Here is a 24,672-nt window from a genome sequence, read left to right on the forward strand (position 1 = left end):
GCTTAAAAAACAGCTAGTCATTTGGCGGGAAAAGGCTGAGATGGTGGTGGCCTCTTACCAACTCAGCTTCCCGCCAAAATCTAGCGCCATTTGCGAGTGAACGAGATCGTCTCCACCGGCGCGCCATCTAAAGGCTGAGAGTTCTTTGAGATGCGTGTTCATGTTTTTTTTTTTTTTTTTTTGGTAAAGCGTGTTCAAGTTGTGTTGGGTCATAGTGTATGCGGGAAGTGTCCCCTTCGTATCGGATCGGGTCGGCTCGGCCGGCTAAGGCTGATATCGGTACTGACCAATCTTAGATCAGGAATCAAAACCTCGAAGGTACAATTGTTTAAAAAAACGGATGTTAGATATTGGGTTAGTTATATAATTTAAAGACTAGGTACAAATTGTTCCATGGCCAATCACAAAAACTAGAATTCATCACCGGTCTGATATAGAATTTGCTGTTCAAGGGTATCAATGGAACGTTACAAGGAAGGGGTGTAAATTATCTATAGTGGTTGCATCGGTGCAGTGAACATCAGGTGACTGGAGCCCCTTAAAGCGCTTGCGCACATGTTCTCTCTCATCTTATGCTCTCTCGCTGCGGAGGTTGTGGATTCCTGCCAAAGAGCTACAGCGAATTGAGAGGTTTGGGCAGTCGTTTCGCATCTCTGGTCACATGGGTGAGGACGTGAGGGGTCACTCGCACTGTCAACTAAACAGCCTACGTACGTGCAGAGTCTTTCCATCGAACATGGAAACCATTTAAGACAGTCACTTTGAAGAATCTCCCGCACTGGATTGGGCATGGAGAAATAAGAAACTCTTGCGACCTAAATCCTTCAACCCACCACAATCTCGACTCTCGACTCTCCATCATATAGCCATCTACAGAGCACGTTTTCCCCAAAATCGCCGTTGAAGGAGTACATATTCCCAGAGCAGCCCGCCTTCATCAGGTATATACGCATCTCTCTCTCTCTCTCTCTCCATTGAAGGAGCACGCTCTTCAATCTCTCACCTCCTGATTCTATCTCAGTTATTTACCTTTTTTACTGTTATTGGGTAGTGCCGAGTTGCTTGGGTGATGGATGGCTGAACCCGCAATCTCTCTCTCTCTCTCTCTGACCATGTTCTTCCCTGTTCGATCCCCCTTCTTTTATCTCTCTTCCCCCATTTTTTTGTTGCCTAAAGTTGTAGTGTTTCTTGTTAAAAATATGTCCATCAAATCTATAAATAAATTGTATATTTGCAATTATGATTGCATGACATTGACGGGCTGTGGTTGTCCATAGGTTTTCACCTCAAATTTTTTCGTGACTAGGGGCAGAATTGGGCATTCTGTTCATATGGTCATCATATTGTATGTGCTTATGAATGTTGATTCAGGATACAAATATGAGTGTACATATTGTGTGTACATTGAATTTGATCAAATAGGAATCTTGAATGGAATACTGTCAGTTGTTGAATGACAAGATTCTTATTGGTAGTCTTTGATTGATCTCTAGACCTGAGAAATCCTTATCGTTGCAGGTAAGTATTATGGGTTTTGGTGTATCACTGGTTGATATCCTTCGGATTATATATATCGATACACTGGATTCATAATGCTTTGGTTGTAGGCGAAAGAGATGCTCAACACGGGATCCATTTCCACTTATTTGAGGAATATCAAGAGAGAGTATCTGGACATGATTGGATGAAATTCCGGATCCGGTTCACATTTTTCAAAATGTTTACAAAATTTTCTCAAAATTATTAATACATATTAATATTTAATTTAAAAAAGTTTTTGAAACATTTTAAGATACCCAATTGGAAGTTCAAATTCTTTGTGCGACATTTCGACAAACCTGGGCCATGACAGTTTTATTTCCATGCCTGGAGGTTTGTTATGTGATATTGTTGAGTGGAGAGATTAGATCGATATTTGACTGCCACAGCTCTAGGAAGAATAAAAATTATATCCACTCATATTATACTTGTTGGTATATGTATTTGACTGATTATTATTGACATTATCTGATCGGTAATTATAATGGATTTTCCCATTGGGATCATACCTCTTCTCAGTACTGTGATGCGGATCCGGGTTCCAAAAGTCGGAATTCGGATCGCTAATGGGCCCAACCAATTAACAAATGATGCAATTCTAAGAACCAGTGGCAATCTAGTAATAAATCAGAATTTTCAATGATTATTAGGTATAATTTAAAGAATGGAAGGGTTTATCCATTATTAATCAAGGATAGACTTGGAATTAAATATAAGGTAAGGGTAAGTGGTAAATAATGAGAGAGTGGGGTAATCAGAACTAAAAGAATAAAATAAAAGTTTTGAAAAATCGTGGGAAGAGAGGCCGTCTTCTTCCTCACGACAAGAGAGGGGAGGCAGTAGAACAGAAAAATGAAAAAAGAGAACTCCTTCAATACCTATTGGTCGGGTCTGAAACTTCAGGTGTAGATTCGCAACCTCAAACCCCTCGATTATGATCCATTGCAGGAGCTAAGATCGAGGGAACAAACAACTTTAATTTTTGCGACTAGGTCAGGCGAGAAAACTCAGAACTGAAATTGGTTGCAGGTTTATTGCTTGCTGGTTAGAAGGATCTGCGGAATGGGAATGTAGGGTATGAATCGCTATAGGAAAAAGAACCAATGATTTCAATCTCAGGTCCATTGGCTTCTGTTGATAAATCGAGGAAGCTTACCTAAACCTATTAGTTATGCCCAAAAACAGGGGTGGGAAGAAAATCAGAAGATAAGAAAATAAATAAAGAGAAAGAGAAAGAAGAGCAGAAATTGGAAAAATTTAGAGGAAGAAGGGAGAATCGGCAGCCATGGTTCTCATTCCAAAACTCTTAATCAAATTTCTATTCTTCAAACTTCAAATTCTCAAAACTGAGTTCTTTTCTATTGCATGACTAATATAAAGGAAAAATTAAACAATTAATGGAAACTACTTGAAAATGGAAACTATTCTAAAATTAGAAGCTAGCTAATTTAAAAAGAAATTATTTCTAAAACAATAGAAAATCAAATCAAAAGATATTTCTTTCCTAAGTCCATCGTGCAACTGCATCAGCTCTCCCGGTCTTAAAAGAACTCGACTCTGTCTGTCATGCTCCCAAGATTCCCTTGTAAATCGTTCGTCGATGAGGTGGAACGTATCTCGAAACAGAAGGGAACATAACTCCAAGAGGAGGGAGAGTAGGCTGACGTGTCACCGGAGCAGGAGTCAGTCGACGATGTCGCATGTCGGATAATGCATGTGGCCTCATTAAATACGTACGACCTCCTTGCTTCACCTTGATGGTGTTCCGTGCGCCATCGTAGAGAATGCTGCATGTCGCTGCTAAGGTCGCCCTAGAAGAATGTCGCAGTGTGCCAATGAGGTGACCAAACAGGTGACATGGTACTGTATCGGCCCAAACTGTAAGTGTACTCGAACAACTGTAGTGGCCTCTTCTCGAGCTGTGGGTCCAAAACCTCGCACATGAATCTTCTTGAAAAGCTGCTTCTATGGAAGGTTGTATACTCGAACAAATTCAGCAGATATAAAATTTGCTTCTGCCCCAGTATCAACAATTGCATGAACATCAATAGGGTCGAAGCCGTGCAGGAGAGTACCCTTCTGTCTAAAGAGAGGAGCCTTATCAACTAGTCTATTCGAAAAAGATGAAAGGCTAGCTGAATGAGCTTCTACATCCTCATCTTCACAATCGACTATATCATCGTCCTCGAGGGGATAATGATATAAATGAGATTCATCTTCACTCTTCTCTGTCGGCTGCTTCTCTGCTACGTTCACAGAACGAGTCCTGTTGGGACACTTGTTGGAATAGTGACCCTTCTCGCCACAATTATGGCATATGATATTCTTCACCCCAACACTATCCTTGTTGAACTCTGACCTTTTTTCTTCAACTCTGCGAGCTTCAGGCTTATTTTCCTCCATACGTGGTGGAGGTCTATAAACTGAAGAAGTCTTGAGCATACCCTTCCAATAAATGGACTTCTCTTCAGTTGTCTTGGCATGAGTTGCTGCCACATCAACAGACCTGAAATCAGTGTTAGCCAGTTCAAGTTGTATCTCAGTACTTAACCTACTAATATATCGCATCACCCGTTGCTGGTCTGTTTCCTGAAGTCGACACCTTAAAGACAGTTTGTGGAATTCGAGGGTGTAGGAATCCACATCTTTGTTCCATTGTTGCAAGTTAAGTAATTTATGTAACATTACCTTTTTATAATTAAGAGGAATAAATTTTCAGTCAGGATCTGCTTCATGACCTCCCAATTGGTAACGGGTCCAAGTCTTCTGACAAACATTGCATGGATTACATCATCCCACCACAAACATGCGTACCCAATAAACTTGGTGATGATGAGTTCACACTTCTTCGCGTCTGGAAGAGACTTATACGCAAAAATTCTCTCCACTTTGGTAAGCCAGTCAAGAAATTTCTCAGGTCCCTTTTCACCACTGAACTCAGGAACCTCAACTTTGATGCCATAATCTCTATCAAAAAATTGCCGGGTAACATCCTGGGGAACAACTGGATTAAGTTGCTGCCTCTGAGGTGTGTCTTCGATCCGTAAAGTGTTGAGCTGACGAGGTAATGTAGAGGATCCTTCCTTAGCTCGCTTGTCGGACCTCTTCATAAAGATAATCATCTCTTCCATAAACTTATCAAACTTGGCTTCAGTCCTCTCAAGCCTAGCATCAGTATTCTGTTGGTTCTCGGCTAACTCACGGTACAATTTGTTCAACTCAGCATTGGTAACGTTACCTGTCATGGTTAGGGAAGTGCAGGAAATTTTGCTTTGACACCACTTGATGCGGATCCGGCTTCCAAAAGTCGGAATTCGGATCGCTAATGGGCCCAACCAATTAACAAATGATGCAATTTTAAGAACCAGTGGCAATCTAGTAATAAATCAGAATTTTCAATGATTATTAGGTATAATTTAAAGAATGGAAGGGTTTATCCATTATTAATCAAGGATAGACTTGGAATTAAATATAAGGTAAGGGTAAGTGGTAAATAATGAGAGAGTGGGGTAATCAGAACTAAAAGAATAAAACAAAAGTTTTGAAAAATCGTGGGAAGAGAGGCCGTCTTCTTCCTCACGACAAGAGAGGGGAGGCAGTAGAACAGAAAAATGAAAAAAGAGAACTCCTTCAATACCTATTGGTCGGGTCTGAAACTTCAGGCGTAGATTCGCAACCTCAAACCCCTCGATTATGATCCATTGCAGGACATAAGATCGAGGGAACAAACAGCTTTAATTTTTGCGACTGGGTTAGGCGAGAAAACTCAGAACTGAAATTGGTTGCAGGTTTATTGCTTGCTGGTTAGAAGGATCTGGGGAATGGGAATGTAGGGTATGAATCGCTACAGGAAAAGGAACCAATGATTTCAATCTCAGGTCCATTGGCTTCTGTTGATAAATCGAGGAAGCTTACCTGAACCTATTAGTTACGCCCAGGAACAGGGGTGGGAAGAAAATCAGAAGATAAGAAAATAAATAAAGAGAAAGAGAAAGAAGAGAAGAAATTGGAAAAATTTAGAGGAAGAAGAAGGGAGAATCTGCAGCCATGGTTCTCATTCCAAAACTCTTAATCAAATTTCTATTCTTCAAACTTCAAATTCTCAAAACTGAGTTATTCTCTATTACATGACTAATATAAAGGAAAAATTAAACAATTAATGGAAACTACTTGAAAATGGAAACTATTCTAAAATTAGAAGCTAGCTAATTTAAAAAGAAATTATTTCTAAAACAATAGAAAATCAAATCAAAAGATATTTCTTTCCTAAGTCCATCGTGCAACTGCATCATACTGGTGGCCAAAGATTGTATGTACAATGATTTCATTATAAGAGAGATATTTATTAATTATTGAAATATATATATATATATATATAAAATAATTGATATTAGATAAATATGAGCCGATCCGATGGCCGAAACCGTAAGACGGTGAGAGAATGTATGTATCATGTTACCCTATATTATGACACCTCATGATTGAGGTGTCATTATTATAAGCAAAATGTATTTTAATTACTTATATATTTGACACCTCAATCATGAGGGTGTCATCATTATATTTTGTTAATTAAAAATAAAAAAAGGTGGCAATCATGATATTAAAACACTTTACCTTTTAGCTCTATGTATGTGTTTCTCTGGATTTTGAGATTAAAAACAGAACGGTAATGTATTACGGCACCGGCTTTTCTTTATTGTTTTCTTTCTATTGAAAAAAATAAAACCAGCTTGAGGTCAAAAAGGGGCTGAACCCATTGGAAATCACTGTGGCTTGGCTACAGTACTGAAGAAAGGCTACCATCCCAAGGAGGTGTTGCACTTGTGACACTTGAGGTAATGATTCTCCCATCCCATGAGATGAAATTTAATTAATTTAAATCCCTATCCTAGCAAATGGTTGATCCTGTTTTCTAATAAGATTGGAAAAGATATTCTTATTTATTCCTAGACCCTATTATGTCAACAAAAATGGTATCAGAGCCATCCCATTTGCAGGATCGGGTTTGCATAGAAATCAAGATTTCATAATTGAAATCATTATTTAATGTGTATTATCCATAGACCAAATTGTGAAGGCTGAATTTTAATGCACTTTTGCGTATGCTAATTTTTTATCCTCTAAGAATGTCCTATGAGTATTATAGCCTTCTCCTACCAATGTATTGGATCAAAATATTTGATCCAGATGATTGATTTATTTTCTAATTGTTAGAAAATTGGTAGTGGTCAAGGGTGGTTAAAAGTTAACACTCTCTATATTACTTTGTTTATGTGATAATGCACATTAATTAATTATTTTAGGCATATTTGTGTCAGTGATTATGGGAATTATTTAATCCAATAAATGATTTGTTAGGATAAAATGACATGGTTGATATGTGTTTTGAGATTTAAGGATTTTATTTATTTTGTTGCATATAAACAATGGAGATAGCTGATGAGATGGAGATTAATGTCATATCAGAGATGGCAACGGAAGTAATTTCGCTTTAAGATGATATGTTTTATCATTGGATGTGATGTTTTGATAATGTCATTTTCCCATAATCACTGTCACTTAAATTTTATTATAATTTTTATGAGATATTAATATTGTTTACATGGGATGCTAAATATGATGCTAAATGTCATGAGATGAATGCTATCATAAGATGATGCATATATTTTACATATGATGCAAATTTAATTGAATATATGATATTCGGCCCTTCATTTGTAAAAGTAAGTGTAAAATGGTAATTCTTAAGTAGTAGAATTTTTATGGCCTCTTATTCTTGGTGAGTGTAGAGATTTCATAGACTGGTTCTTGCAGATGCCGATAGGATAATGCACGGATTAGTCAGTGAGGTGGTTTGCGTTCATCTCTTATAAGATAGGTAGTGGACACAACTAGTGGGAGTGCACTGCCATAGTAGGCATCATCCCACAGTACTTGTGATTCACTCTGAGACAATAGGTATACACTTGACTTGAGTGTATGTTAGCTGATAGGAATGGATATGACACTCAGGTGGCCAAAAAGATATTGGAAGTCTAGTTTCATGTGATGAAACATGATGGACAGAATCAGTCCACCCAATCAACATATTCCAATGACTCCCAATAGGGTAAGTTGAGAATGTAAGGATTGTGGTATTCCAATTCACATTAATATGTTTAAGGGTGGCATATATTGTGAGAAACCATTGATTTAGAATTGCCCACTTGTATTCAATGGTTATGTCATGCATTCTAATTCTCATTTATTTGTTTATTTGTAGATTGTCAATTATGTCAAACCCTATGGCTGTTACTGCCCTGTTAAATGAAAACCGTCTGTTAGGTCCAAACTATATGGACTGGAAAAGAAACCTAATGCTAGTACTTAATGCTGAGGAGCTATCCAGTGTCCTGAACCAAGAATCTCCTTCTCTCCTTGACTTTACCAATCCTGAGGAAATGGAGGCATACCAGAAATTCAATCAAATGGATTCTCAGGCCAAAATTTATATCCTTGGTTCTCTGGATAAGACCATTATCAAGTTATGTGATGAGCTACCAACTGCAAGGGACATGATGAGGGAGTTGCATGAGACATTTGGCAAATAGAACCGTCATACTCATTATGCTGTCACTGCAACTATCCACACTACAAAAATGTTTGAAGGGACTTCAGTTCTTGATCATTTGATGAATATGAATAATCTGTTTCAAGAACTGGAATCTCTTGGGACGTTTTTTGACGCTCAATATAAGATTGACATCATCTTTGCTTCTCTGCCTCCTACATATAGCTCTTTTATTATGAATTTTAATATGAACAAAGTTGTTAGTATTTCTGAGCTCACTAATATGTTACAAGAGGCAGAGACAACGCTTAAGAAGCAAAAGGCAGTAGTAATGGCAACAGAGGTTGGGACTTTTGCTTCTAAGCCTAAGAACAAGAAAAAGAAGAAGTCTAGTAAGAAAAGGTTTGCAACAGTCAAGAAAGAAGGAGATACTAAAAATAATGGAAAAGGAAAGTGCTTCTCTTGCAAGAAAGAGGGACACTGGAAAAGAAATTGTCGTGCATATCTTGCAACTCTGAAGAAGAAATTAGAAGAATGTAATATTGAATCCCTTGTTTTGTATGAATCCAATTTGTTGGAATGTCCAACTAATACCTGGTTGGTGGACTCTGGGTCCACAATCCACGTGTGTAATGTGTTGCAGGGGTTCAACAAGATAAGAAGACTTCATAAAGATGAAGTACGTCTTAGGATGGGATCTAGAGCTGAAGTTTTTGCAGTAGCTATTGGAACTTTTGTTTTGAATCTAGGAATGTCTGTTTTGGTTTTGACTGAATGTTACTATGTACCAGAGTTTATAAGAAATGTAATGTCTGTTTCTAAGTTAATTTCATCTGGTTATGTTTTCCAATTCAGTTCAAAACTAGTTATTAGAAATAATGGAAAATTTATTGCTTTTGGTTTTATGGAAAACGGACTATATTTTCTAAATTCAGTTGTGAAAACTAGTGAGGTTTCAAACGTTGATTTGAAAAGAAAATTTGCTCCAGTTAACTCTACTTACTTATGGCACTTGAGATTGGGTCATGTTGGAGTAGATAGGATAAATAGGTTAGTAAAAGATGGACCTTTAGATAGTCTGAAGGTGGAATCTTTTCCAACCTGTGAATCATGTTTACAAGGTAAAATGACCAGAAAACCCTTTTCCAATAAGGGTATGAGGGCCAAAAGTTTGTTAGAAACTTAGAATTAATCTATACTATGTTTGTGGTCCTATAAATGTTTAAGCTCGTCATGGGTATGAATATTTTGTGACTTTTACTGACGACTATTCTCGATATGGATATATTTACCTAATGCATCGGAAATCGGAAACTTTTGAAAAGTTCAAGGAATACCGTGCCAAGGTTGTGAACCAATTAGGTAAACATATTAAATTCCTCAGATCTGATCGAGGAGGAGAATATTTGTCAAAAGAGTTTGTGGACTATCTCAAATTTGCTAGGATTGTTTCATAATTGACCACCCCAGGGACACCATAACAAAATGGTGTCTCAGAGAGATGAAATCGGACCCTATTAGATATGGTTTGATCAATGTTAAGTTATTGTGAATTGCCTTTGAGTTTTTAGGGTTTTGCCTTAGAGATAGCTATATATATTCTGAATAGGGTTCCAACTAAAGTTATTGCAAAGACACCTTTTGAGTTGTGGCTTAGGTGAAAGCCTAGTCTACAACATCTTAAGGTTTGGGGCTGCACTGCACATGTGCAAAAGCAGCAACCTGATAAGTTGGAATCTCGTACAGATAAGTGTTATTTCTTGGGATACCCCAAAGGTACTATAGGATATTATTTTTATAACCCTGTAGAACAAAAGATTATTGTAAGTAAGTATGCCACTTTTCTTGAAGAGGATTTTATTGTGAGACAATCTGATCCTGTAGTCATAGAAGAATTATCTAATGACCATAGTTTTTAAGGCGGTAAGGCGACGGAGGCGTTTGAGGGTCTTTCGGAACGCCTTAGCGATAAGGCGGGCATAAAGCATCGCCTTGTTGACTAAAGCGTTCCTGTGTAATTTTTTTTATAAAATCAATCTATTTGGCTAAAATCCTAGTTGAATCCTATTACTCATATGTTAAATAAATATTAAAGGTTCATATTCATACCAATGTAAGATATTCATCAAGAAAACAAATCAATAAAGTAAATAAACTAATTTCATCTTCATCAATCATCAATCATCAATCATCATAACATATTAACATATAATATAAATACATAATTATGAAGCAAAATTATAAAAATAAAGAAAAAAATACGTAAAAAGTACAAGTATTTATTATACTTACCTCTATGATGCCAAAATGAGTGCCTAAGCCCTAAGATTATCCACTATATTTCTACTCCTGTCAATGAAGAATGAAGCTCACCGCTGCCGGAGCAAACTCACTGCTGCCGGAGCAAAATGGTCGCCTAGATAAGTGGTTCTTCCTTGTTCCTTGATTCCTTCTCAAAGCCCTTTCTTAAAACCCTTGACAAAATCCAAACCCTATTTGTGAATCGTGTTTTGTTTTGTTTGTTTTGGTTATTTTTGGTGGAGTAAAGTCGATCCCATACATCTCAAGTGTTAATAAAATCATACACTTACCAATAAAAAATCTATATTTGAAATCTTCATCAAGTAATTTTAAAATGTGTTTAAAAAAAAAACCTATAAGGAGCCACTTCACGTAAGGCGGACCACTGCCTTACCATCTCTAGACCGCATCAGCGCCTTAAAAACTATGCTAATGACCAAGTTCCATCTGCATCAATTGTACCAATACCCTGTTACTGCAACTCCCAATGTTGCACCACAACACCAACAACCTAGATGTAGTGGGAGGATTATTAGACCTTCTACTAGGTATACCCTTCTTACACAAGAGGAAGATAGAGTAGAAGAGTTCTACATAGTGTCTGATTCATCTGAATTGGATCCAAATACATATCCTGAGGCTCTTAGGGATGTGGATGCAGTTAAATGGCTAGAGGCTATACGCTTAGAAATGGACTCTATGAATTACAACCATGTCTGGACTCTTGTTGATCCACCTCAAGGTATAAAACCAATTGGGTGCAAGTGGATCTTTAAGAGAAAGAAAGGCATGGATGGAAAAGTAGAACGTTTCAAAGCAAGATTGGTAGCAAAAGGTTATACCCAAGAAAAAGGTATTAATTATGATGAAACCTTTTCTCCAGTGGCAATGATAAAATTCATTAGGATTTTATTGTCAATAGCTGCATACTATGATTATGATATCTGGCAAATGGATGTACAAACAACATTTCTAAATGGATATCTTGATGAAGATATCTATATGATACTGCCAGAAGGGTTTGTATCTCAAAAGGTGGAAACTAAAGTATACAAGTTGATGAGATCTATTTATGGTCTCAAATAGGCCTCTAGGAGTTGGAATATCCGTTTTGATCAGACTATCAATTGTTTGGTTTTGAACAAAATTTGGACGAACCATGTGTTTACATAAAGATTATTGGGAGTGCAGTTTGTTTTCTTGTCTTATATGTGGATGATATATTGCTCATTGAGAATGATGTGTGTATGCTTACATCTGTAAAAGTGTGGTTGTCTACTAATTTCTCAATGAAAAACCTTGGTGAAACTAGTTATATCCTTGGTATAAGACTTGTGAGAGATCGCAAGGATCAGATATTAGGCTTGTCACAGTTCAATTACATTAATAAGATTCTGGCCAGGTTCAACATGCAAGATTCAAAGAAAGGAAATGTTCCTTTCAGACATGGAGTTACATTATCTAAGTCACAATGTCCTCAAACTACTGAGGACATTGAGACTATGAGGAGGATTCCTTATGCATCAGCTGTAGGGAGTCTTATGTACGCAATGTTATGTACCAGGCCAGATATATGTTATGTTGTAGGGATTGTGAGCCGTTATCAATCCACCCCTGGACAGGAACATTGGATGGCTATTAAGAATATCCTCAAATATTTGAGAAGAACCAAGGATCTTTTCTTAGTCTATGGTTGTGATCAGTTGTCAGTTCTGGGTTATGTAGAGTCAGATTTTCAAACTGATAAGGATGACAGAAAATCCACATCTGGGATGGTTTTTGTTTTGGGTGGTGGGGAAATTATTTGGAAGAGTACCAAACAAAAGTCGATAGCTGATGCCACAACAGAAACTGAGTACCTGGCAACTTGTGAAGCGGCCAAAGAAGGAGTTTGGTTAAGAAAATTCTTAACTGAATTATATGTGGTCCCTGACCTTATTAAGCACCCTATACAACTTTATTGTGATAATAGAGGAGCTATTGCATAAGCAAAGCAACCTAGAGCTCATCAACGTAACAAATATGTGGAACGTAAGCATAGTTGGCACGGCGCCAAGGCGAACCAAGGCGGTAGAGGGTTGTCTAAGCGCTTAGGCGAGAAGGCGCCCGCCTTAGGGCGAACTAGGCGAACAAGTGTTATTTTTTATTTTTCCTATTTTCTAACATTATTTAGTAAGTTATATATACCTTGTATCATAAAAAATCAAGATTAAGCCACATCAAGTCATTAAAAATCAACATTTAGCCACATCAAACCATAAAAAATTAACATTAAGTCATATTAAGTTATAAAAAATCAACATTTAGAGAAATGCTCTTATTCTATAATAAGTTTGACTGGTCAAATGATTTTATTTTTACATGAGATTTTTTGTATTAGTTATAATATAAAACCAGCTTTCAAACAAGTCTAAGATTACTTAAATCTGAGTTGCAATGACAAAGTAATGCTTCAGTCAAACTTATTTTTAAGTGCGCGAATACTGTTAAAATCGCCTAAATGAAAATAATTTTATGAATATCAAAACAAAATATTTTTTTACCGGACTTTTGGTTTTTAGCAATGTTTTAACATGATAGAATTTATAAAATTTTCATAATTGAGAAAAACCCTAGCATTTAAAAGTTGAAAATCGTCCCTATAACCAAAATCCAATTTTTGTTCTTGGACTGGGGGGTTGACTTTTTATCCTTTTGGAATTTGATTTTTAAACTATTTTTATTGGATTCAAATAGGGGGTATTTGCTTATTTATGAATAATATCTTAAGTAAATGTTTTTAATAAACATTTACTTGAATGATATTTGGCATAAATAAGTGCCGAAACAGAAGGCGACATGCAGTGCAACAAGGCGGCTGTCGCCTAGGCCCCAGGCAAACCGCCTGGACGCCAAGGCGTCGCCTAGGCGACGCCTTGGCAACTATGAACGTAAGTATCATCTCATTAGAGAAATCATCCAGCGTGGTGATGTATCTATAGATAAAGTTGACTCTGTAAACAATTTATCAGATCCTATGACAAGAAGTTTGTCACAAAATGTATTTGAGAGACATGTTGAGAACATGGGACTAAAATACATAGGTAATTGGATTTGATGTCCAAGTGGGAGATTGTTGAAAATATGTCCATCAAATCTATAAATAAATTGTATATTTGCAATTATGATTGCATGACATTGACGGGCTGTGGTTGTCCATAGGTTTTCAGCTTAAATTTTTTCATGACTAGGGGCAGAACTGGGCATTCTGTTCATATGGTCATCATATTGTGTGTGCTCATGAATGTTGATTCAGGGACATAAATATGAGTGTACATATTGTGTGTACATTGAATTTGATCAAATAGGAATCTGGAATGGAATACTGTCAGTTGTTGAAGGACAAGATTCCTTTTGGTAGCTTTGATTGATCTCTAGACCTGAGAGGTCCTTATCATTGCAGGTAAGTATTATGGGTTTTGGTGTATCACTGGTTGATGTCCTTTGGACTATATATATCGATACACTGGATTCATAATGCTTTGGCTGTGGGCGAAAGAGACGCTTAACACGGGATCCACTCCCATTTATTTGAGAAATATCAAGAGAGAGTATTTGGACATGATTGGATGAAATTTCGGATCCGGTTCACATTTTTCAAAATGTTTACAAAATTTTCTCAAAATTATTAATACATATTAATATTTAATTTAAAAATGTTTTTGAAACATTTTAAGATACCCAATCGGAAGTTCAGATTCTCTGTGCGACATTTCGACAAACCTGGGTTATGACAGTTTTATTTCCTTGCCTAGAAATTTGTTATGTGATATTGTTGAGTGGAGAGATTAGATCGATATTTGACTATCACAACTCTGGGAAGAATAAAAATTATATCCACTCATATTATACTTGTTGGTATATGTCTTTGACTGATAATTATTGACATTATCTGATTGGTAATTATAGTGGATTTTTCCATTGGGATCATACCTCTTCTCAGTACTGGTGGCCGAAGATTGTATGTACAATGATTTTATTATAAGAGAGATATTTATTAATTATTGAAATATATATATGAATATAAAATAATTGATATCAGATAAATATGAGCCGATCCGATGGCCGAAACCGTAAGACAGTGAGAGAGAATGTATGTATCATGTTACTCCATATTATGACACCTCATTCAATCATGAGGTGTCATCATTATCTTTTGTTAATTAAAAAAAAAAAAGAAAAGGTGGCAATCATGATATTAAAACACTTTACCTTTTAGCTCTATATATGTGTTTCTCTGGATTCTGAGATTAAAAATAGAACGATAACGTATTACGGCATCGGCTTCTCTTTATTGTTTTCTTTCTATTAAAAACAATAAAACCACCTTGAGGTCAAAAAGGGGCTGAACCCATTGGAAATCACGACGTGTCTTGGCTACAGTATTGAAAAAGGGCTATCATCCCAAGGAGGTGTTGCACTTGTGACACTTGAGGTAATGATTCTACCACCCCATGAGATAGAATTTAATTAATTCAAATCCCTGTCCTAGCAAATGGTTGATCCTGTTTTCTAATAAGATTGGAAAAGAAATTCTTATTTATTCCTAGACCCTATTATGCCAACATTTCTTGGTTGCATGATGCCTCGAATCCATGTTCTCTCTCTTGTTTCCTAACAATGTTGATGTAGGGGGGTTCCTAGATGACTAGGTCTCCTACAAGATTAACTAACTTGGTAGGTTAACTCAAGGGGCGTAGGAAAATAAGACCAAAGAATTTCAGCAAACACAATTAAGCATGCAAGATAAAGCGAGACTAATAAACAAAGTAGCCAAAAGCAATATTAATCTAGACAGAAAAACACATAAATTCTTACTCAAGTTTCAAGTGGGGACATGGGGAAGGGAACAAATGACATATGAATATTAGGTTCAACACAAATCCATTTAGACACCCAACTTAGATATGCAACAATCGATAAAATAGGCATAAACAAAGGGCAAAGGCAGACTTCAACGTTAATGGGTTGCAATATATATAATAGGGATTAAGGGAGGTGGGGAGGATTTAATTTAGTACTTTACCATACTGCTATTCAGATCTGAGGAGAGAAGAAGAAATCCAGATTCTCCAAAATAAAGAGGTTGTAGTCCACTTTTTGGTGAAGAAGATACACCCAACCAATTGTAGAGAGAGTAGCAGCAGTGATGTAAAGGCAGCAGTGTGCAGCGGAAGCAGTATTGTAACGGCAGTAGTACGTAGCAGCAGCAGTGAGGTAGAGGCAGCAGTTGCAGCAGAGCAGTTTTGTACCGGCAGAATTATGTTGCAGCAGCAGTGGGGTAAGGCAGCAGGTGCAGCAGTAATATCACAGCAGCAGGTGCAGCAGTAATAACGCAGCAGTAGGTGCAGCAGTATAATGCAGTAGCAAGTGCAGCAGTAGGTGCAGCAGTATAACGCAGCAGCAGAAAAAAAAAACAATAAGACTGAAAAGAAAGAGAGGGAGGCGAGAAAAGAAGATTAAGAGAAGAGAGAGCCGAGAGAGAAGGGGAGAAAAGTCAAGATTGAGAGAGAGAGAACTGTGAGGGGTGGGGATTTGCTCTTGGCTTTCTTTTCAATTAACATTCATTGAAAATAAACAATGGCCAATGGCCTTACACTTAAAGAGAATAAACTTCCAAAAATAAAAAGATACTTAGAAACTCAATTGCATGAAATAAAAACTACCTAATAGATCAATATAAAGAAATCCTAGTTTCCTAATTGTGTAAGACAATTAAATATCACTAGATTTAAAGCAAAGTACTAGAATCAAATAAGATTTGGTGGGGTCCACAAAATCTTCCAAGATCTTCTAAAAATCTGGATCGATCTTGGGGCCAAATAAGATTTGGTGGGGTCCATAAAATCTTCCAAGATCTTCTAAAAATCTGGATCGATCTTGGGACCCACAAGATCTTCTGAAATCTTCTGAGATCTTCTAAAATTTGGATTGAGCTTGGGGCCCACAAGATCTTCTTCTTTCTATTCTTCCAGCCACAAAGATGGTTGCTTCTTCTTCTTCTTGCGCCTGTACACTTTGATGTCCCCATCAAATGTTCTCTGGTGTTCCTTTCTCTCTTTCTCTATCTGTTGTCTATTAATCTAAGTTCCTTCAAGAGGCTTAATTAGCGCATGCGAATTGCAAGTTGTTCCTTCTTTCAGAAGGAGAGAATTTTCTCTCTTTCTAAAATAAAATTATGCTCAAACTCTACGCATTCTGTTCTATTATGTTTAATGGGGATAGGGAATTTCTGATAGGTGCTTTGTTTTTGCAGGATAAATTAATTGAGCCTTGAACTAGAAGCCCCAGTTCTTGTATCAGCGCTTTCAGCTGCAGCTACTCACTAGCCTCCACAATCCATTAACCAGGTACAAACTCTTTTATTAAATTTTATTGATTCAGTACTCTTTTGTTTTGCTTCTCCTCTGTCGGCATCGTGCCCAATAAATGTTGCACTTCCTCTCTCTTTTTTTTCTTTTTTGGTGTGTGTCATTTGCTGTAATATTACTTGTTTCTTTGAAGAAAAGAATATTATCAGCACTGTCTCTCCATCAAGGGAAACACTGCAGTTACCCAGCAACATGATTGGTTCCCACACAAATAGCAACAAATTAGAGGAGTGCGGTAGTGTACCATTTATTGGTAGAAACAAAGATATTTACGCAGAAAAAAAAATGATGAAATAAAAGATGTCTCTTAACTCATTAGGTAGAGATAGTGGAAATGGATTCCTCAAGGCAAGAAGGTATGTTTTTGCCATAGGAAATATGGTTGTCTGAAAAGTTAATCTTAATTTTTCTGATCATTTCACAGCAGGGAGATCTCGAAATCTCATGGGAAGTTATGCTGAAATGTTTAAATTTGGGTGAAAAATAGCAGAAAGTGAGAACGTACATTGAAAAAAAGAAAAAACATAAATCCTCGTTAAAGCCTCAAGAACCATTAAAATAGGCATGATTTTCCTTATGACTTAAAATTTACGATCATAACATCAAGAGAGGAATGTGGATTATAATGAGCGTTCAGCTGTTGAGACTGGTTCATTAGCATCCAAATTCTAATATTATTTCTTTACATGTAAGGCTTAAAAAAATAAAAGCACTCTTAGATTGTGTTCCTCTCTCTCTCTCTCTCGCTCTCACACACACACACACACACACACACACACACACACACACACTCATAGGGCTTCAGAACTTTTCGAAGTTGTCATTGTCATCCCTCTCATAAGTGGGGCTTCCACTGCGTTGTTGTTTTGTATCTACATGTCATTATGTTTGGAAGTTAAAACACGGAAAAGTAACAGCTCTGTTCTCATATTTATAGATCTAATTGTTTGATAAATTTAAAGGAAAGTAAATCTTTTTGAGTTATCCATACATCAGCTATAGGAACTCTAGTAATTGGTTCAGACATTGGTCTCATACAGTAAGGTATGAGAGTGTAAAAGAAAAAAAGAAGCTTTCCCAAATATTATAATTCCATGATGTTCAAATCCATGATTATAAGCTTAAATTATTTAATTTCCAATGAGCTCAATGTACACTAACCTGAACTTGGAACAAATCAATATGATGAATATAAAAAGCGAACTAGTCTCATAGGTGGTTTCACCTCGATTGAGTCCAAAGGGTTACCTGATCCATGAACCAGCATTTATATCATATTTGCAAAATGCAGCTGTAGATTCAGGGGCAGAATTCCAGAATCCATGGATTCAAGAATTTTGGTCAAGACAATGTGATTGGGTTGTTTCAGTTTTCTAGCCATCAGCAGAAACCTCAAAGTGAATTTGAATCATGGCAAAATTTTCAATTTGTTTTCCTGGAATTTAGAATCCAAATACACGACTAACTCAATATCTTGGTAATACTTCAGTTATTCAAAGTTTGCACCCACCCAATCCCACAAGAGGGGAAAATCCACATGTTTGTATCGACTTTCACATCTCTTGCAGAATTTTGTTGGGAGATTGATTGTTTGGTTGAAATAATTTTGCTATGCTTGGGGGACATCTAATGTTTGATGAAGCCTGTTTCCCCTTCTTCTGTCCCAAATTAGACCAACTGAAAATACTTACTATAATGACTGATTTTACAAATAAGATGTTGTTTTCTCATCTTCTTCTTGTGAAGATAATCCAAGAATTTATTAGAAAAATTGGTGGGGAGAGGGAGGAAAAGAAGTGGGTATGAGCAGCCAAATAGCTTTCACAAAACGAAACTTCTGGATGACACGAGGGGAAGATCTAAAATGAGTACTTCAGCACTTTTATCTCCTTGATTGTTCCCAAGTGCTCTAACAATTGAGCTCTGGACCTACTTTTGGTCTCTATACAAAATGGCAACATAGCACATGCGTTAGTTTAGTTTTCTCCAGATTCTTTGGTTGTGAGGGAAATTGCATTCATCTAGCCCTCTTAAGTATATAAATGCATTATAAGACGTAAAAACTTTCTGCTCACTCTGACATTATTGAATTTCAATATAAAACTTTACTCGTCAGGTTTCCAGCTTAGTCCACTGTGTATCCCTTACTCCATGGCTCAGATCACAAAAATTCATCTAACCTACCTACCTAGTCAAGTTGAATCTATATATGTTGAAAATTGGAACAAATAACAAATTATGGGATGTGATGACAGGAAGTCCATATAATTTATACATCAAGCAGCCACGTGCTCATGCCTAGATCTATCCCTGGCATTCCTCCTTAGTATTTTGTTAAAACTTCCTCGTAGAAAATGAAATTACTGAAAAGGCTCCTTAACACGAAAATAACTTTTACAAAACTCTTGGATGACACGAGGGGATGATCTAAAATGAGTACTTCAGTACCTTATCTCATTGATTGCTTGCAAGTGCTCTACCGATTGAACTATGGACCTACTTTTGGTCTCTACTAAATGGTAAACACAACAGATTGTATTGGAATGATTGGATTGATGCATATAGCTATGCATCTACTTTTAGTACAAAAAATTTATTTGTTTGTACCTCAGTGTACAAACAACAGTAAGGTTGCTTCATTGCAATCTAGTGTCGCGGGTTCAAGTCAGGAAACAGTCTCTTCGCGAAGCGGGGGCAAGGTTGCATTCATTATGACCCTCCCTAGATCCCTCCAGTGATGGGAGCTCGTGCACTGGGTACACACTTTTTTTAACCTTTCAGAGTGTCTTCTTGGCTTTCTTCCTTAAGAAGGATTTGTCACTCATTCGCACTTTTTTTTTTTTTTTTTTTATTTTTTTTTAAATTTTTTTTTTTTTTATAATCAATATTTGAACTATCATTAATCTTATTGAATTGCATGCATTACTTGAACAATTATTATGTTTACGATCATGTTGGTGTTATTACTTCACTGAATGGTATATAATAATCTTTTTTGACTCATTATAACTTGCAATGATAGAATGATCACAACATCGCATGTATTCATGTGGTCAAAGTCTTATTGTGTTGTTTTTAATGATGGTATTTTTGTAATTACTGGATATGCCAATACTATTGTCTAACATTGATTTTAAAAAAGAAGAAATCCTACTTAAAAATCTCAAGTTATAGTTCATTATACAAAATTGTTATCGTTGAAGTGCCAGAAGTGCTTTTGTTAAAGTACCTTCCAAAACATGTTTCTGTTTCTTTTCTGATTCAGAAACATTTTTTAGACCCTATTACCAAATGTGTTTTACTCCTGCAGAATTGTTCCCCGAGAACAGAAATAAGAAAAAACACTTCTAGCTCATAAACACTTATACGGAACAGAAAGGTTACCAAACGAGCTTATGTAAGGCTGGATCATGAAGTACCTAGCCCCAAACAGGATCTTCTTGAACTAAGTTTAATGCTGGTTTGGACTTCAAAAACTGAGCAGCAATGGAGGAATGAGTGAGGAGATCAACGCTTTAATGGTTCAGCAAAAACTTCCTCAATAACAAAATCGTAGGTACTCTTGTAGCAAATCACACAATGAAATCAATTGAAATAAAGAAAAGAAAAATAGAAGATAGGATAGGAGGATAAATGGGATTGAGTCTCACTATCTCCCTTGGGCCTCTCCCCCTCTCATAAGCTTAGGCATCTCACCCCAACTACATCCCACAGCCATTAACAAGCAATTGGAAACCAATTCTAAGACTGACTCTAATTACTAAACTGAATGACATGTAAAAAAAAAGGGAAAACTAATCCTGTATAGTTGGTTGACAGCTTCAATAATATCTTCAATATTGATCTCATCCAGCTGGCTCAGGCCCACAAATCTGTTAAGAATCTTCCCTTTAGGCTGCGTTTGGTAGTCATTCAGTTCCATAAACGACGTTTCTTGTCAAAAACAGAATTTTCAGTTTCTGTATCAAAATACCATTTTAAAACAAAAAAAAAATGGTGTTTGGTGAACCTGTTTCAGAAACGATTACCTATTTGTCACTTTTTTTGTATTTGGAACGAAGCCGAAATGTCGGAACAAGGTTTCGTCGTTCCATCATTTTGCGTTTCTAGTGCTTTTTTTCCCTTTTCGTTCCAAAAAAACCGAAAACACCTAGTTGACACCAAACACTTTATTCCCTTTTTTTGTTCCCATAGAACAGAAAAACGTCAGAAAAGTTTTTCTGGATGACTACCAAGTGCAGCCTTATTCTTTACCTCAAGGAAGGAAGTAGTCTTGATTTATCTCCTTGATTCACTCTGGCTTGTGCTCCACAAAATCTGTTACGAGAAAAGAGTCTTCTAATTTGAATTCCCGTTCCAGCAAGAAATCTCCAAGAAATCTGCTGAAATATCTCCCTTAATTAGAGCCGGTCGATATCCTCCTTATCTGGAAATAATTTTGGAGGTAATTCTGGAGATATTTCTTCCAACTAGGCAAGGTTGTTAGCTAATATTTCCCTAAATAAACTGCTGGCTCGATCTCTTCTTTGGACAGAACCAATGGGCTGAGTGTAACCCAAATTATGGGCCAGGTAAATGCTGGTTGTAACCCAAATTATGGGTCAGGTAAATGCTGGTTTGATGGCTCAAATATATGTCAGTATTGAACCCAATTTGATGCCCAATTGTAGGACCTGACCTAGATCAATTCCTCCCCACTTAGAACAAAACTCGACCACGATTTGGTAGAGTTGTTGAATCAAACTTGCATGATCAGCATTCAAGGGGAGTAGGATTCAGCAACCATTGATCTTGTCTACTGCCCCTCCTTAGCTTTGATACCAATTAACGTAAGGTTGGATCTGGAAGGACCTAGCCCCAGGTAGGATCTTCTTGAACTAAGTTTAATGCTGGTTTGGTCTTCAAAAACTGGGCAGCAATGGATGCATGACTGAGGAGATCAGCGCTTTAATGGTTCAGCAAAAGTTCCTCAATAACAGAATCGCAGGTACTCTTGTACCAATCACACATGAAATCGATTGAAACAAAAATGGAAAAATAGAAGATATAATAGAAGGATAAACGGGATTGAGTCTCTCACTCTCTTCCTTGGGCCTCTCACCCTCTCATAAGCCTAGGCATCTCACATCCTCACCCCAACTACATCCCAAAGCCGTTAACAAGGTTTCTAACTAAACAAACCTTCATGATTTACTCAATCTCAATATAGATTGTATTCAACCTTCTTCCTTTATTTATTACAATCGGTTACAAATAATAAATTTCTAGAAACAATTAAAATTAGGGAAAATTACTTGGACGCCCACTGTACTATGGCCAAATCGCTTGACACCTCAAAAGTTTGAAAAGTTTACTTGAACCACCCTTACATTTAGGATTTATTACAACTAGCCTATGTCCGTTAGTCAATTACCTTTTGGTGATGATGTGATGGGTGGAGAAAATCCTAAATGCCCGAACTACCCTTTAAGGGTAGTGAATAGACCCTTATACCCTTAATTTTAAATTAATTTCCTTTTGAAGTGATTTTGAAAATGGGGAAACCAAGACCTTCCTTTTGAAAGTGGTTTCAAACCAAACCAATTGAGAAAAAAGAATTGGGAGGCTCCTTCCCCAAAACTGATAAACAATGAATTAAAAGAGGGAAAACAAAACTGCAAAACCAACCACCGGTAACAGGTAACGGCTGATCCCTTCACCCACTACAACTGACTATGCCATAATTTTTGATATGATAGTGAAGGAATTGAGATGGAAGATGGGTGAAAGGGGAATCCCTTACCCACTATTTCAGTCGGTTTGGGGTTTCTAAGGTTAATACCTTCAAAGGCTAAGTTGGACATTTTAACTTCACAAGATTTAGATTAATAACTCATAAGGGTAAAATGGTCTTTCATTCAACCACTGACAGCAGACTAATACCATCAGTTTCATGGGGCTTTAAGTAATATTTTCAGACTTTTGGTGTCTCAAGCAATCTGGCCATAGTACAGGGGGTGTCCAAGTAATTTTTCCTAAATATTATAATAGCAATAAGAAACTAACTCCTAAGACTGAACTCTAATTACTTAACTAAATAACATAAATAAGGGAAACTAATCCTGTATAGCTGGTTGACAGCCTTTAATCAGATCTTCAATCTTGATCTCATCTAGCTGGCTTATGGGGCCACAAATCTTGATAAGAATCTTCTCTTTGTCTTTACCACAAGGAAGAAAGTAGTCCTGATTTATGTCCTTCATGCGAACTGGCTTTGGCTCCGCAAAATCTGTTATTCTTCTAATGTAAAGTCCCATTCCAGCAAGAAATCTCCAAAAAATCTTCTGAAATATCTCCTTTAATAAGATTTTGTTGATATCCTCCTTATTTGGAAATAATTTTGGAGATAATTCTGGTGATATTTCTTCCAACTAGGGAAGGTGGTTAGCTAATATTTCCCTAAATAAACTGCTGGCTCGATCTCTTCTTTGGACAGAACCAATGGGCTGAATGTGACCCAAATTATCTGCCAGGTACATACTGGTTCGATGCCTCAGAATATGGGCCAGTATTGAACCCAATTTGATGCCCAATTGTAGGACCTGACCTACATCACGGGGCTGTGCCCGAATGTTTCTGGAAATGTTTAATGCCTGAATGTTTCCATTTCCAGATTGTTCCCATTCCTGTTTCTGTTGACCGAAGTTCTACCATTTTGTTATATTTCATTACATAGGACATGAACCTTTTCAAAAGCTACTGACTTGGTTCTTTGCTTGTTTGAGGCTCTGGCTACAGAAAGGGACTGAAACCTCCTACATCATGAGCCTCTCTGTATTGAAACTCGACTCAAACCCTATCTCAATTTCCCAGAAGAGCTTCTATGGAGCAAGGGCTGGAGGCGAGAGGTCTGTTATGCAACTTCCCTCTGCTTCTAGGGCCTTTCAGCAGGTTGTAATATGTTCTGCCAAAGCTGTGACTCCTTCGTCTCCATTGGGAGTGGCTGCGCAGACAGGAGATGTGCCAGAACGAATTGGATCGCTGAGTCAGGTTTCGGGTGTTTTGGGTTCTCAATGGGGTGATGAAGGAAAAGGGAAGCTCGTTGATATCTTGGCTGGGCATTTCAATATTGTCGCTCGCTGTCAGGTATATTCTACTTTATTTTCCTCCAAATTTCATTTTCTTTTGGATATCTATACCTCCTTCCACTGATTTAAGTTGTTGAGTTTCTGATTCGCTTAGCTGAATCTCTGTTTTTGGAATTTTTTAAACTGGTGTTGTTGTAGAATAAAGCCTTTGTCTTCTTGTTCTTCTTTAGAACAGTGGATCATATTATGAAATTGCATTAGTCATTGAAATTTGTTGAGAATAAGTTTGTTCTTTGTAATAAGAGCGACAAGTTATGTCTTGTCACATTGATCATTTGTTTTTTCTATAGGGTTGTGATTAGGCCTGCAGGTCCTTAGGTTGTGACACTTGAGGCTTGCATGATAGCCAATTAACCATTCTGTTTCTGGGCTAAATTTCTATCCAGAAATGACTTTTTGTATTTCTGTTTCTGAGCTATATTTTTTAGCAAAAAAATACCTTTGATAATATGTAGTAATTTCTATTTTTGGGTTAGAAAAGAAATAGAAATGCGTTTGTTAAGCACATATTAATTTATGTATATGAAACTTATATAAATTTACAAAATGTCATTCAATACCCAAAATTTTGGCATAGGCGGTGGTGGAGGTGGATACGGTGGCTATGGTGGTGGCGGTAGCGGTGGAGGAGGTGGATACGGTGGCGATGGTGGTGGTGGTAGTGGTGGAAGTGGAAGTGGAGGTGGAGGTGGAGGTGGAGGTGGCGGTGGATACGGTGGTGGTGGCGGTGGCAGTGGCGGTG

General features: G+C 37.1%; 1 long non-coding RNA gene across 1 annotated transcript; it reads left to right on the top strand.

Annotated features, from left to right (window-relative positions):
- The first annotated feature begins 407 nt into the window (after positions 1 to 407).
- Positions 408 to 23,923, top strand: LOC122088279. The gene is made up of 3 exons (XR_006143030.1): positions 408 to 941; positions 16,689 to 16,782; positions 23,568 to 23,923. It is a non-coding gene; the product is annotated as an uncharacterized LOC122088279 (long non-coding RNA).
- Positions 23,924 to 24,672: the final 749 nt, after the last annotated feature.

This window comes from Macadamia integrifolia, chromosome 9 (genome assembly GCF_013358625.1).
Source record: "Macadamia integrifolia cultivar HAES 741 chromosome 9, SCU_Mint_v3, whole genome shotgun sequence".
Lineage (NCBI taxonomy): Eukaryota > Viridiplantae > Streptophyta > Magnoliopsida > Proteales > Proteaceae > Macadamia > Macadamia integrifolia.